Source organism: Hyla sarda, chromosome 5, assembly GCF_029499605.1.
Source record: "Hyla sarda isolate aHylSar1 chromosome 5, aHylSar1.hap1, whole genome shotgun sequence".
Taxonomy (NCBI): Eukaryota; Metazoa; Chordata; class Amphibia; order Anura; family Hylidae; genus Hyla; species Hyla sarda.
This window is the reverse complement of record NC_079193.1, coordinates 372,199,623-372,211,951: the sequence shown is the minus strand read 5'-3', so window position 1 is coordinate 372,211,951 and position 12,329 is coordinate 372,199,623. Positions and strand designations below refer to the sequence as shown.

The window sequence follows — 12,329 nt, the reverse complement described above, 5'->3', positions numbered from 1 at the left end:
GACTCCAGACTGATACATTGTACATAGCTAGTCCTGCTCTCAGCTGAAAAGTGATACAATTGTATCCAGTCTAGACAATGCTCTGTGAGCTAAACATCCTGGACTCCAGACTGATACATTGTACATAGCTCGTCCTGCTCTCAGCTGAGAAGTGATACAATTGTATCCAGTCTAGACAATGCTCTGTGAGCTAAACATCCTGGACTCCAGACTGATACATTGTATATAGCTAGTCCTGCTCACAGCTGAGAAGTGATACAATTGTATCCGGTCTAGACAATGCTCTGTGAGCTAAACATCCTGGACTCCAGACTGATACATTGTACATAGCTAGTCCTGCTCTCAGCTGAGAAGTGATACAATTGTATCCAGTCTAGACAATGCTCTGTGAGCTAAACATCCTGGACTCCAGACTGATACATTGTACATAGCTAGTCCTGCTCTCAGCTGAGAAGTGATACAATTGTATCCAGTCTAGACAATGGGGGAAAAAATGAAAAAAATTAAAAATGAAATGCTGCTCACCTTGTAGAGAATTTCAGGCACAACTATGCATTTTTTGGTGTGCGGTGAGGTTCTGGGGGCCGTTGGCTGTCGGCACCGCTGTCGGGTGGTCCTGATGCTGACAGGTGATCGTGAGCCGCTAGATGTGAGCGCCGCTGGCAGGTGGTTAGGATGCGGGCGAGTGTGGTGGAGTTCTGGGAGCTGCTGCTTGTCGGCACCGCAGGCAGGCGGACAGGATACAGGCTGAAAGTGGGTTGCGGGTGTCCGTGGAAAGGGACAGACCCAAAATCCGACTTTTGTGCGGCGCTTCTCTGGGATGAAACAGATGATTTCGGCCATAATGCTGTGTAAACTTTTTATTTTTCGATGTACAGTAGTAACACGGGCAATGTAAGTTACACAGATTCGGAATGTGCAGGACAACGCATTTCTAGAGGGGATTCCTCTCTTCATCAGGTATTACTATATATATATATATATATATATATATATATATATATACACATATATATCATGATATCAATAATAATAATATATAATTACATCTACTGTATTATACCATATTATAAACTTTATCTCTTATATTTTACTAGATTGTATATACTATATTATAGACTATATTTATTGTATATACTATATTACACACTATATCTATTGTATATACTATATTATACACTATATTTATTGTATATACTATATTATACACTATATCTATTGTATATACTATATTATACACTATATTTATTGTATATACTATATTATACACTATATCTATTGTATATACTATATTATACACTATATCTATTGTATATACTATATTATACACTATATCTATTGTATATACTATATTATACACTATATTTATTGTATATACTATATTATACACTATATTTATTGTATATACTATATATACTTTATACCATACTATTTATATACACTTTATATTACACACTCTACATTATGTTACATATATTTATATATCACACAAAGTCCCTCATTTACTATTGCAAACCCGACATGTTTTGTCGGGTTGTGCACCAGATTCTGACACATTGTGCCAGAAATTCTGTCTGTGCCAGATTTTGCGCCAGAATTGAAAAAGCCCTGACTTACTCTCCATTTTGCTACGAAAAACCAAAAAGGGGCGTGGTCGCCAGGAAAGGGGGCGTGATCTCGACATTTAAAAAAAATAAAAAAAACATATTTACTAAGGTTTCCACATAAAATGTGGTGGATTTGAGCTGAGAAAAACCCGACAGATCAGAACATGTGTAAAAAAAAAAAAAAAGTGTAGGGAAACCTTAGTAAATACCGTGGAAAATAAATTGCAGGGAATTAAAACCCACAAAGAAACCTACACAACACTCATAAATCATAAATCAGGGCCCATATGTTACTTAGATGTCATTTCCCGGTGTCCCCAGCGCGTCCCTGTTATTAACCCTTCCTGCTGTGATCATGTAATACAATGTGACATATCTGTGACAATACAAGGGATCAGGGCCTGAATAAGATTCCCTCAGTGTCCTCGGGATGAGTCTCCTCTTCTCTGAGTACAAAGGAAACCAGTGGGGTGAGAGGAGAACACAAAGGGAACAGGAATCCCATTTTCTTTTGTCTGCAGTTTCTGTCCTGATTAGAAGGATTTGTTGTTATTTTACATCTAATAGACGGGTTAGGAAAATGGTGTCCAGAAAGGGCACAAGGAGGCATGAAAAAGGCACCAAGGAGGCATTAAGGAGACCCGAAGGAGGCGATAAGGAAGACCAAGGAGGCATTGAGGGGGCACCAAGGAAATACCAATGAGGCGATAAGGAAGACCAAAAAAGGCAATAAGTAGGCACCAAGGATGTGATAAGAAGCCACCAAGAAAGCATAAAAGGGGTACTCCCGTGGAAAACTTTTTTTTTTTTTAATCAACTGGTGCCAGAAAGTTAAACAGATTTGTAAATCACTTCTATTAAAAAATCTTAATCCTTCCAGTACTTTTTAGTACTGGAAGGATTAAGATTTTTTTACTTTAACTTTCTGGCACCAGTTGATTTAAAAAAAAAAAAAAAAGTTTTCCACGGGAGGCATTAAGAAGACACCAGGGAGGCATCAAGAAGGCATTAAAAAGGCAACAAAGAGACATTTAAGGGGTACTCCACTGGAAAACATTTTCATTTAAATCAACTGGTGCCAGAAAGTTAAACATATTTGTAAATTATTTCTATTTAAAAAAAAACAATCCTTCCAGTACTTTTCAGCTGCTGTATAACACACAGGAAGCTCTTTTCTTTTTGAATTTCCCTTCTGTCTGAACACAGTGCTCTCTGCTGACATCTCTGTCCATATCAGGAAGGTATGGGGCAACACCATCCCGTACTGGGCCACCACACAATCACATGACATAACTCTTAGGCTAGGTTTCCACTTGGTTTTTTTTCTGGCAGTTTTTGGATTTCTGCCACTGCAGTTTTTGAGCCAAAGTCAGAAGTGTATCCATAAGGGAGGAGAAGTATAAGTCCTTCCTTTATATTTCCCATTCCTTTTGAATACACTTCTGGCTTTGGCTCAAAAACTGCAGTGGCAGAAATCCAAAAACTGCCAGAAAAAAAACCAAGTGGAAACCTAGCCTTAAAGATACAACACATTTTATAATACAATACACTGCAGAACATATGTACAGGGGGGGAAACAGGTGCAAGGGGCCCTGGGGACACTGAAGGAGGCTGCCTGACAGGACAGCAAGGGTACGGGGCAACATCTCCCGTACTGGGCCACCACAATACTGCTGCCATCTGATGGAGCCCCCACCTGCCTGATACTGATCCCATTTTATGGGGCCTAGACCTGATGTCATCTTATGTGGCCCCCCCTACATGATACTGATGCCATCTGATGCAGCCCCTACCTACCTGACACTGATGCCATCTTATAGGGCCCCCACCTGCCTGATACTGATGCCATCTAATGGGGCCCCCACCTGCCTGATACTGATGCCATCTTATAGGGCCCCCACCTGCCTGATACTGATGCCATCTAATGGGGCCCCCACCTGCCTGAGACTGATGCCATCTGATGGAGCCCCCACCTGCCTGATACTGATGCCATATTATGGGGCCCCCACCTACCTGATAAGGATGACATCTGATGGGACCCCCTCAGACACCAGGGGTCAGGGGGCAAATTCTTCTTCTCCTATACCTAGGTCCCTGACATCACTTTATGTGTTCAAACAAAAAAAAAAAAAGGAAGAAAAAACACATTGGCAAAGATGAAAGTGAAATATGTGGCAGCGGAGGCAGCGTTGGCCGCGGAGGCCGCGGAGGCAGCGGAGGCCGCGGAGGCAGCGGAGGCAGCGGAGGCGCTTCCTGTTCTAGTAAATAAGCGCCTTCCAGACAGGGACAGCTGTGTTTGTGCCACTTCTTGAATATGACCCTTGGAAATAAGCTGGAGGGAACCGCGTGCACCAGCTGACAATGTGCTCCGCTGCTGTTCAGTCCCTGGAATACAAGTCACTGGCTCATTGTCTAAACTGATGTTAAAGGGATTGTTCAGTATTAGAAAAATGCTGTTTTTTTTTTCACATACAGCGCCGCTCCTGTCCACAGGTTGTGTCTGGTATTGCAACTCGACTCGACTGAAGTGAATGAGACAGAGCCCCAGTACTAAACAGTACAGCCAAGGGAATTGTATGAAATTCATACCTCATGTTATTGTTTAATTTACGTTTAAATCCTTGTTGGAAAAGCTAAAAATAATTCCCAATGATCAAAAATGTCTCAAAAGAAACTTCTGAGGGCTGAAAAAGAAGTAAAAAAATTTAAGATTCTTAATCTTTATTTTTTTTTTATGTATTTTTCCCAATATTATACATTGCATTAACTCCTCGTCAATAGACCTTTTTCAGTATGTGGAAATCTTTTTTGGGAGTATTTAGAATTTTTTGTTTTTTATTTTTTATGATTCAGATTATGATTATGATGTTTCAGATGAATCTTTTTCGGTGGAATTTTGAACCATCTCTCCCAATTTTCCCCACGTATACATGCACATTCAGCTAGGGTGAGTGTGCATGTATACGTTGGAAAGGGGGGATCTTGTTACATGTAATTGAAAACCGTGTGGTTTTTTTTGCCTCAAAAACCCATTTCAACAGGAGTCTTGAGGTTTTTCATTTTTATTTTCTTTCATTCCCCCTTTGGCACCTCTTTGGTGCAGTTTGCCAGTAAGCGGTGTACGCTTTGTTGTGGTTTTTGGTGCAATAACACTCTAAAAACCGCATTTGTGGTTTGATACCCCAGCCTGGCTGTGCAGTGAAGAAGAAGGAAAAAACTTAAAAAAGGCCTGAAAAAAATCTACAAAACACCCTTTTTTATAAGGGAATTTTATACATGTGTTTTTTGTGTCCATGTGAACATGGCCTTAGGTCACTGTTTCCCAACCAGGGTGATTCATGCTGTTGAAAAACTACAACTGGGGTAAGTATGGGGAGTGGACTAAAACTTAACTTTTACTTAGTAAATAGATAAAACAATTATAGATAGCGAGTGTTGTATAGGTTATGTATTACCATCCAATAAGACGCATAATAGGAATAAACAAGCTGTTAAACTTATTGGTGTAATATGTCATTAATGCAAATACACAGAGTCACTATCTCAACGTAACTCGTCTCCAAAACTGCCCGACACGTTTCAGACATTGGTAAGGTGTCCTCATCAGGGGCACATAAGGAGACAGTGACCTAGAAGGAAAACAAATTTGCTATTGCGTGTATTTGTATTGCGTTAATTGGAGTCGCTGATACAGTAGCGGCTCCTAATGAGAAATCATGTGCTCACTAGGTATTATAGCACATCAATGTTTGGCACAATCCTAGTGAGCAGCATAGTAGCCTCTGGTCCAGTCTGTTGACCCGTCATGGCGATTCCCGTCCTGTGTGTGCGTACCCGCTATGACGGGGAGCCGTGCAGTCGTGCCGGCTTCTGAACGCGCAGACCAGAGGCTAATTCTGCTCACTATGATTGTGCCAAACGTTGATGTGCTATAATACCTACTGAGCACATGATTTCTCATTAGGAGCCGCTACTGCATCAGCGTCTCCAATTAACGCAATACAAATACATGCAATAGCGAATTTGTTTTCCTTCTAGGTCACTGTCTCCTTATGTGCCCCTGATGAGGACACCTTACCAAAGACTGAAACACGTCGGGCAGTTTTGGAGACGAGTTACATTTGGATAGTGACTCTGTGTATTTGCATTAATGAGATATTACAGCAACAATTTTAACAGCTTGTTTATTCCTATTATGCGTCTTTTTGGATGGTAATACATAACCTATAGAACACTCGCTATCTATAATTGTTTTATCTATTTACTAAGTAAAAGTAAAGTTTTATTTCACTTCCCCTACTTACCTTATTACTGGATTGGGAGAATTGCTTATGATAGCTGATTAGATACCTCCAGGGCTCAAGTCCTGCAAGGACTCATGGGAACGGAGTTCCTGCACAGCAGGAATGCAGTTCCCATTAGCAGGAGTACTGCAGGACCAGCTCTTAAAGGTGTACTCCACCCCTAGACATCTTATCTCCTATCCAAAGTATAGGGGATAAGATGTCTGATCACGGGGATCTTCGTGCTGGGACCCCCGCAATCTCGGCTGAGGCACCCCAGACATCCGATGCACGGAGCGAGCTGGATGACTGGTGATGCGGTGCAGGGGCGCGTCACCGTAATGCACCCTCCCATAGATTTGCATTGAGGGGTTGTGACGTCACAAGCCTCCGGCGCTGTACCCAACGCTCTAAATGAACGCCAGGTGCAGCAGGGACAACGTGGGAGTCCCCAGCGGCGGGACCCCGCATTCAGACATCTTATTCCCTATCCTTTGGATAGGGTATAAGATGTCTAGTACCCCCTTTAAGTGTGGAGTTCCCACACTTTTTTCCCAGGACTCGACTATTAGATACCTCGCTTTATCTATTCTTAATATTAGAAAAACTACAACTCCCAGGCATGTTGGGAGTTGTAGTTTTGCAACAGCAGAAGGCACCCTGGTTGGGAAACACTGCTTAAGGCTGGGTTCACACCATGTTTTGTTAAATACGGTTCCCGTATACGGCTGGGAGGAGGGGGCTTAATTGCGGCGCCCGCACTCAGCCGTATTCGGCAACCGTATTTAATGCATGTCTATGAGCCGACCGGAGTGAACCGCAGCCTCCGGTCGGCTTCGTTTTCGGCCGTATGCGGTTTCCCGACCGTAGGCAAAAACGCGGTCGACCACGTTTTTGCCTGCGGTCGGGAAACCGCATACGGCCGAAAGCGAAGCCGACCGGAGACTGCGGTTCACTCCGGCCGGCTCATAGACATGCATTAAATACGGTTCTCGAATACGGCTGAGTGCGGGCGCCGCAATTAAGCCCCGCCCCCCCCTCCTCCCAGTCGTATACGGGAACCGTATTTAACAAAACGTGGTGTGAACCCAGCCTAAAGTAGATGCATCAAACCTTGTGTAGAGAAACAGTGGGGCAGTTGCCCATATCGACCAATCAGGAGCAGTTTTCCATAGCAACCAATCAGATTCCAGGTTTCATTATCTATAGGCCTTGTTTAAAATGAAAGCTGAAATCTTATCAGTTGCTATGGGCAACCTGCTCCTGATTGGTTGCTATGGGAAACGGCTCCACTGTTCCTCTGCACACGGTTTTATATACCTTTCTGCTCTGTATACAACGAGAGGCCATTACTATTGTTTACTGAGAGTCCGACATGCCGGCTGCATTGTGCGTAGTGTATTTATATGTGGTATTCACTACTTTGGCGCACGTTTATTGATTTGGGCATGTAGGGCAATGTCCAGATGCAAAATGCACTGTTATTTACACCTGGGTTCTTCTTCTTTTTTTTTTTTTGTGTACCTGAAATCTAAAATTGAGCCAGAAATGTGCCTTTTGCGTTAGTAAATTTGTTGGGAACACATACATCCCTCAGGCCACGCCCCAATTTACAGAGGCCACGCCCCTCGCAGACCTATGTTCGCACGTGGGAATTTCTGTGCAGAATTCCTCACTGGAATTCCGCATGGAGATTCCGCAGCAGCAGAGTCCCATTGTATTCTACGAGAGTCTGCTGCGCTGTGCCACATGGCGGAATTTCCGCGCCGATTCTGATTCCGGTGTCCGCAGAAAGAATAACCCTGTGCATGGAATTGCCGTCTATGGGACAACGCATTCCCCAGCGGTCCTACAACGGCATGTTATGCCAATTAATAACAATAACCCAAAAAAGGGCAGGTGAGGGGCCCTAAATACAAAAAACACTTAAAGGGGTTATCCAGGCAAAAACTTTTTTTTATATATCAACTGGCTCCGGAAAGTTAAACAGATTTGTAAATTACTTCTATTAAAAAATCTTAATCCTTCCAATAGTTATTAGCTTCTGAAGTTTTCTGTCTAACTGCTCAATGATGATGTCACGTCCTGGGAGCTGTGCATGATGGGAAAATATCCCCATAGGAACTGCACAGCTTCCGGGACGTGAGTCATCAGAAAGCAGTTAGACAGAAAACAACAACTCAACTTCAGAAGCTAATAACTATTGGAAGGATTAAGATTTTTTTAATAGAAGTAATTTACAAATCTGTTTAACTTTCCAGAGCCAGTTTATATATAAAAAAAAGTTTTTGCCTCGAATACCCCTTTAACCCCAGGGCTGTAGCCCAAGGTTATACAACACCCCCCTAATATCCTACCCCTAAAATATAACTTTTATTATACTCCCCCTGTGATCAATTGAATCTTTCTCAGTGTGACATTAAAATAATAACTGTCATGCCCTCCTTAATGTTTCCCTTAAAGGGGAACTCCGGTGGGGGAAAAAAAAAAAATTAAATCAATTGGTGCCAGAAAGTTAAACAGATTTGTAAATTACTTCTATTAAAAAAAATCTTTACACTTCCAGTACTTTTTAACAGCTGTATGCTGTATTCTTTTCTTTTTGAATTTCTTTTTTTGTCTTGTCCACAGTGCTCTCTGCTGACACCTTATGCCCATATCAGGAACTGTCCAGAGCAGGAGAAAATCCCCATTGCAAACCTATGCGGCTATGGACAGTTCCTGACATGGACAGAGGTGTCAGCAGAGAGCACTGTGGATAAGACAAAAAAGAAATTCAAATAGAAAAGAATTTCCTCTGTAGCATACAGCTGCTAAAAAGTACTGAAAGGGTAAATATTTTTTTAATAGAAGTCATTTACAAATCTGTTTAATTTTCTGGCACCAGTTGATTTAAAAAAAAAAAAAAAAAAAAAGTTGTTTTCCACCAGAGTACCCCTTTAATGACGGCGTTCTCAAGAGGCATATGGGGTATACCCTTTATGTCACTTGATTACTGTATACCTATATATATATCTTAGGAGTAGGATATTCGAGGAGTGGTCTTTTTTTTACCTCAGGTTACAGCCCTGGGGTTAGGTGTTTGGGAATGTTATGTCGGCGCCCACAGTCTGCGGAATGTCTGCAATGAGATTTTCTGTGTGGACATTTCAGCGTGTGAACAAAACAGAAAAATATCAAAACAACGTTGAAACACAAAGGGGGAGATTTATCAAAACCTGTGCAGAGGAAGAGTGTTGCAGTTGCCCATAGCAACCAATCAGATCGCTTCTTTCATTTTTAAAGAGGCCTGTGAAAAATGAAAGAAGCGATCTGACTGGTTGCTATGGGCAACTGCAACACTCTTCCTCTGCACAGGTTTTAATAAATCTCCCCCATAGTGAGGCCCCATTCACATGACAGAACTTTTCAATTTCAATGGGAAGCTGGTGCGGACTCATCATTTGGCACTAGGACCTCGTTGAAATGCCCCATCTCCATAGACGGCAATGCATTTCTGAGTAGATTCCGCAAAAAGGATCTATAAGGATCTATGCATACCTCCCAACTGTCCCGGATCCAGTGGGATATTCACGCTTTCGGGGTGATGTCCCGCCGTCCCAGAATGGCCCCCACATGTCCCGCATTTAACTGTAAATGCCTCTTATGAGGCATCTACAGTTAAAGGGGTATTCCAGGCCAAAACTTTTTTTTTTATATATCAATGGCTCCGGAAAGTTAAACAGATTTGTAAATTACTTCTATTAAAAAATATTAATCCTTCCAATAGTTATTAGCTTCTGAAGTTTTCTGTCTAACTGCTCTCTGATGACTCACGTCCCGGGAGCTGTGCAGTTCCTATGGGGATATTCTCCCAGCATGCACAGCCCCCGGGGACGTGACATCATCATTGAGCAGTTAGACAGAAAACTTCAGAAGCTAATAACTATTGGAAGGATTAATATTTTTTAATAGAAGTAATTTACAAATCTGTTTAACTTTCCAGAGCCAGTTGAGATATATATATATATATATAAGGTAAAAAAAATCTTTACAGCCGGATCTATGTTATCATATTGTAACCTGGTCTTATTAATATGTAATGACTCTGTTTATTATTCTATGTACTTTTATTTTCTTATTCTCAAATATCTGTTTTAAAGAAAAATTCTTTAATAAAAAAACTGTTATATAAAAAAATAAATAAAAAAAAAGGTTTTGCCTGGAATACCCCTTTAAATGTGCCGCTCGGTAAAAAGTTTGACAGAGTGAGAAGCCATTGGCTCCTCACCCTGTCAATCACTCTTGTGTCCGTGGCTACAGTCAGCCAGTGGACACAAGAGGCAGGACCGTTCCTCTGCGCTCCGGTGCATGAGTGATGTCATCAGACGCCGGAGCTCAGAGGAAAGAAGAGAAGAATAGGAGGCCGTGCAGAGGGATCGAGAAAGAAGACCCAAACAGCGGTATGTATGTATGGATGGCAGAGCAGTGGCGGGGGCAGAAAGGGGGCTTTGGAGTGGGTACAGGGGAAGTTTGGAGCGGGCTTGGTGGAGAGGGTGGTCCCTGCATCCCTGTCTCCCTGCCTCTTTTGGGTGGGGGTACTTTTGCCTGCCTAATGAGGTGGACTGCTGCTTGTTTAAAGTGGGCTACTGTCGCCTACCTTATGTGGGGAAACTGTCGCCTACCTAATGTGAGAGAACTGTCGCCTTCCTAATGTGGGTGAACTGCGCCTTCCTAATGTGGGGGAAACTGCTGCCTACCTAATGTGGGGGAACTGCTGCCTACCTAATGTGGGGGAACTGCTGCCTACCTAATGTGGGGGAACTGCTGCCTACCTTATGTGGGGGAACTGCTGCCTACGTTATGTGGGGGAAATGCCCCGTACCTACCTGGGGGACTATATGCTATGTTCCTGCCCAGCTATTGGGCAGCTCGGGACTAACTACAGAGCCAATAGTGCAGCTACCTACTATCTACATAGGTTTTATAGGTGTTTTCATACAAGAGATGGCTATCTGGATAATTTACCTACAGGGGCAACGCTCCCTGGACGGGCTCTACCAACTCAGGTCACCTATTATCACGGTTTGGGGCATTATTGATCTTAGAAGAATGGGGAGCCTAAAATGTTTTTTCCAACAGGTTCTGCTGAGAGGAGTCGTAGCTGGAAGAAATCACTGTGACGGTCTGGGCTGGATGGAGAAGAAAAATAAAAGTGACCGATTCCAATCAGAGAAGACATCACCTGATGTAATCTCTTACATGGCCTGTAGTGGTAATGATGGGGGTTGTTGTCAGTCTGCCACCTGTATAGGACGTCCTCCTAAACTTAGATGACAGACTGACAACGTTATTGCTTTTAAAGAGGTATTCCCATTCTGCATGTGCTGGTGTGATGGGGCGTGGCTAGGGGTGTGGCCGAGGGCGTGGTTAGTGGGTGTGGCTTGTCTCTCTGCTCGCAGCAAAAGTTGGGAGGTGTGATCTATGGGGGACATTTATCAATGTTTGCTTATGTATTCCTTTTTTTTGTATTTTTTCCTTACTTTTTTTTTTGCTTATGTGCGACTTATTTATCAATTGGTTTCAGCCTGTTGATAATTATCTTTCACGTAAGCAATTTTTCCTTTTTTACTTTGGTTGTAGCTTTTTCTGCTCCATGTTTGAGCTGGAGTAAATTTAGTCAATTTTTAACCTTGTTGCGACTTTCTTTTGCACAGTTGCGACTGTCACAGTTAATAAATACCTGACTACCCATAGTCCATTTTAAAATTATTACTACGTAGTTAAGTTTTGGAAAAAAATAGCTTTTCTTGCTTTCCGGTCAAAATGTCGCATGAAAAATCGCGTAGTTTGTGCGACATTTTTAGTAAACCAATTTTTACTAAATCGCTTGATAAATGTCTGTCTATGTAATTTCCGAGCTGAATTTTTAAGCTGGATTCCGCTCAGAAATTCCACTGTGTAAATAAGGCCTAAATGTGACTATAATGCGGAAATTGGTGGAAATTTATAATAGTAAATCTGGGCCAATGTACAGTGATCCCTCAACTTACAATGGCCTCAACATACAATAGTTTCAACATACAATGGTCTTTTCTGGACCATTGTAACTTGAAACCAGACTCAACATACAATACTATGGAATCTGTGAAACATGTCAAGGGCTGGAAGAACCGACCTGTATTACTGAAGTGTATGCACTGACTGGTGTCTGGTAGCGCCCCATACAGTACAGGGAGGTATTACATGTTCTGTACTCTTTACCTGTATTACTGATGTGTATGCACTGACTGGTGTCTGGTAGTGCCCCCTACAGTACAGGGAGGTATAACATTTTCTGTACTCTTTTCATGTATTACTGATGTGTATGCACTGACTGGTGTCTGGTAGCGCCCCCTACAGTACAGGGAGGTATTACATGTTCTGTACTCTTTACCTGTATTACTGATGTGTATGCACT

At 42.3% G+C, this 12,329-nt stretch overlaps 1 protein-coding gene across 3 annotated transcripts in view; it reads left to right on the top strand.

Moving 5' to 3' along the window:
* COL22A1 (collagen type XXII alpha 1 chain) overlaps positions 1 to 12,329 on the top strand; it is a 395,576-nt gene that overhangs the window by 107,430 nt on the left and 275,817 nt on the right. Inside the window, exon 1 of one of the 3 annotated variants that reach the window (XM_056522813.1) lies at positions 11,069 to 11,119. The exons of the other annotated variants lie outside the window; for them this stretch is intronic. The gene's annotated coding sequence lies outside the window, so the exon portion shown is untranslated. Of the gene's footprint in view, positions 1 to 11,068; positions 11,120 to 12,329 lie in introns of those variants that run through there. 3 annotated transcript variants of the gene reach the window in all.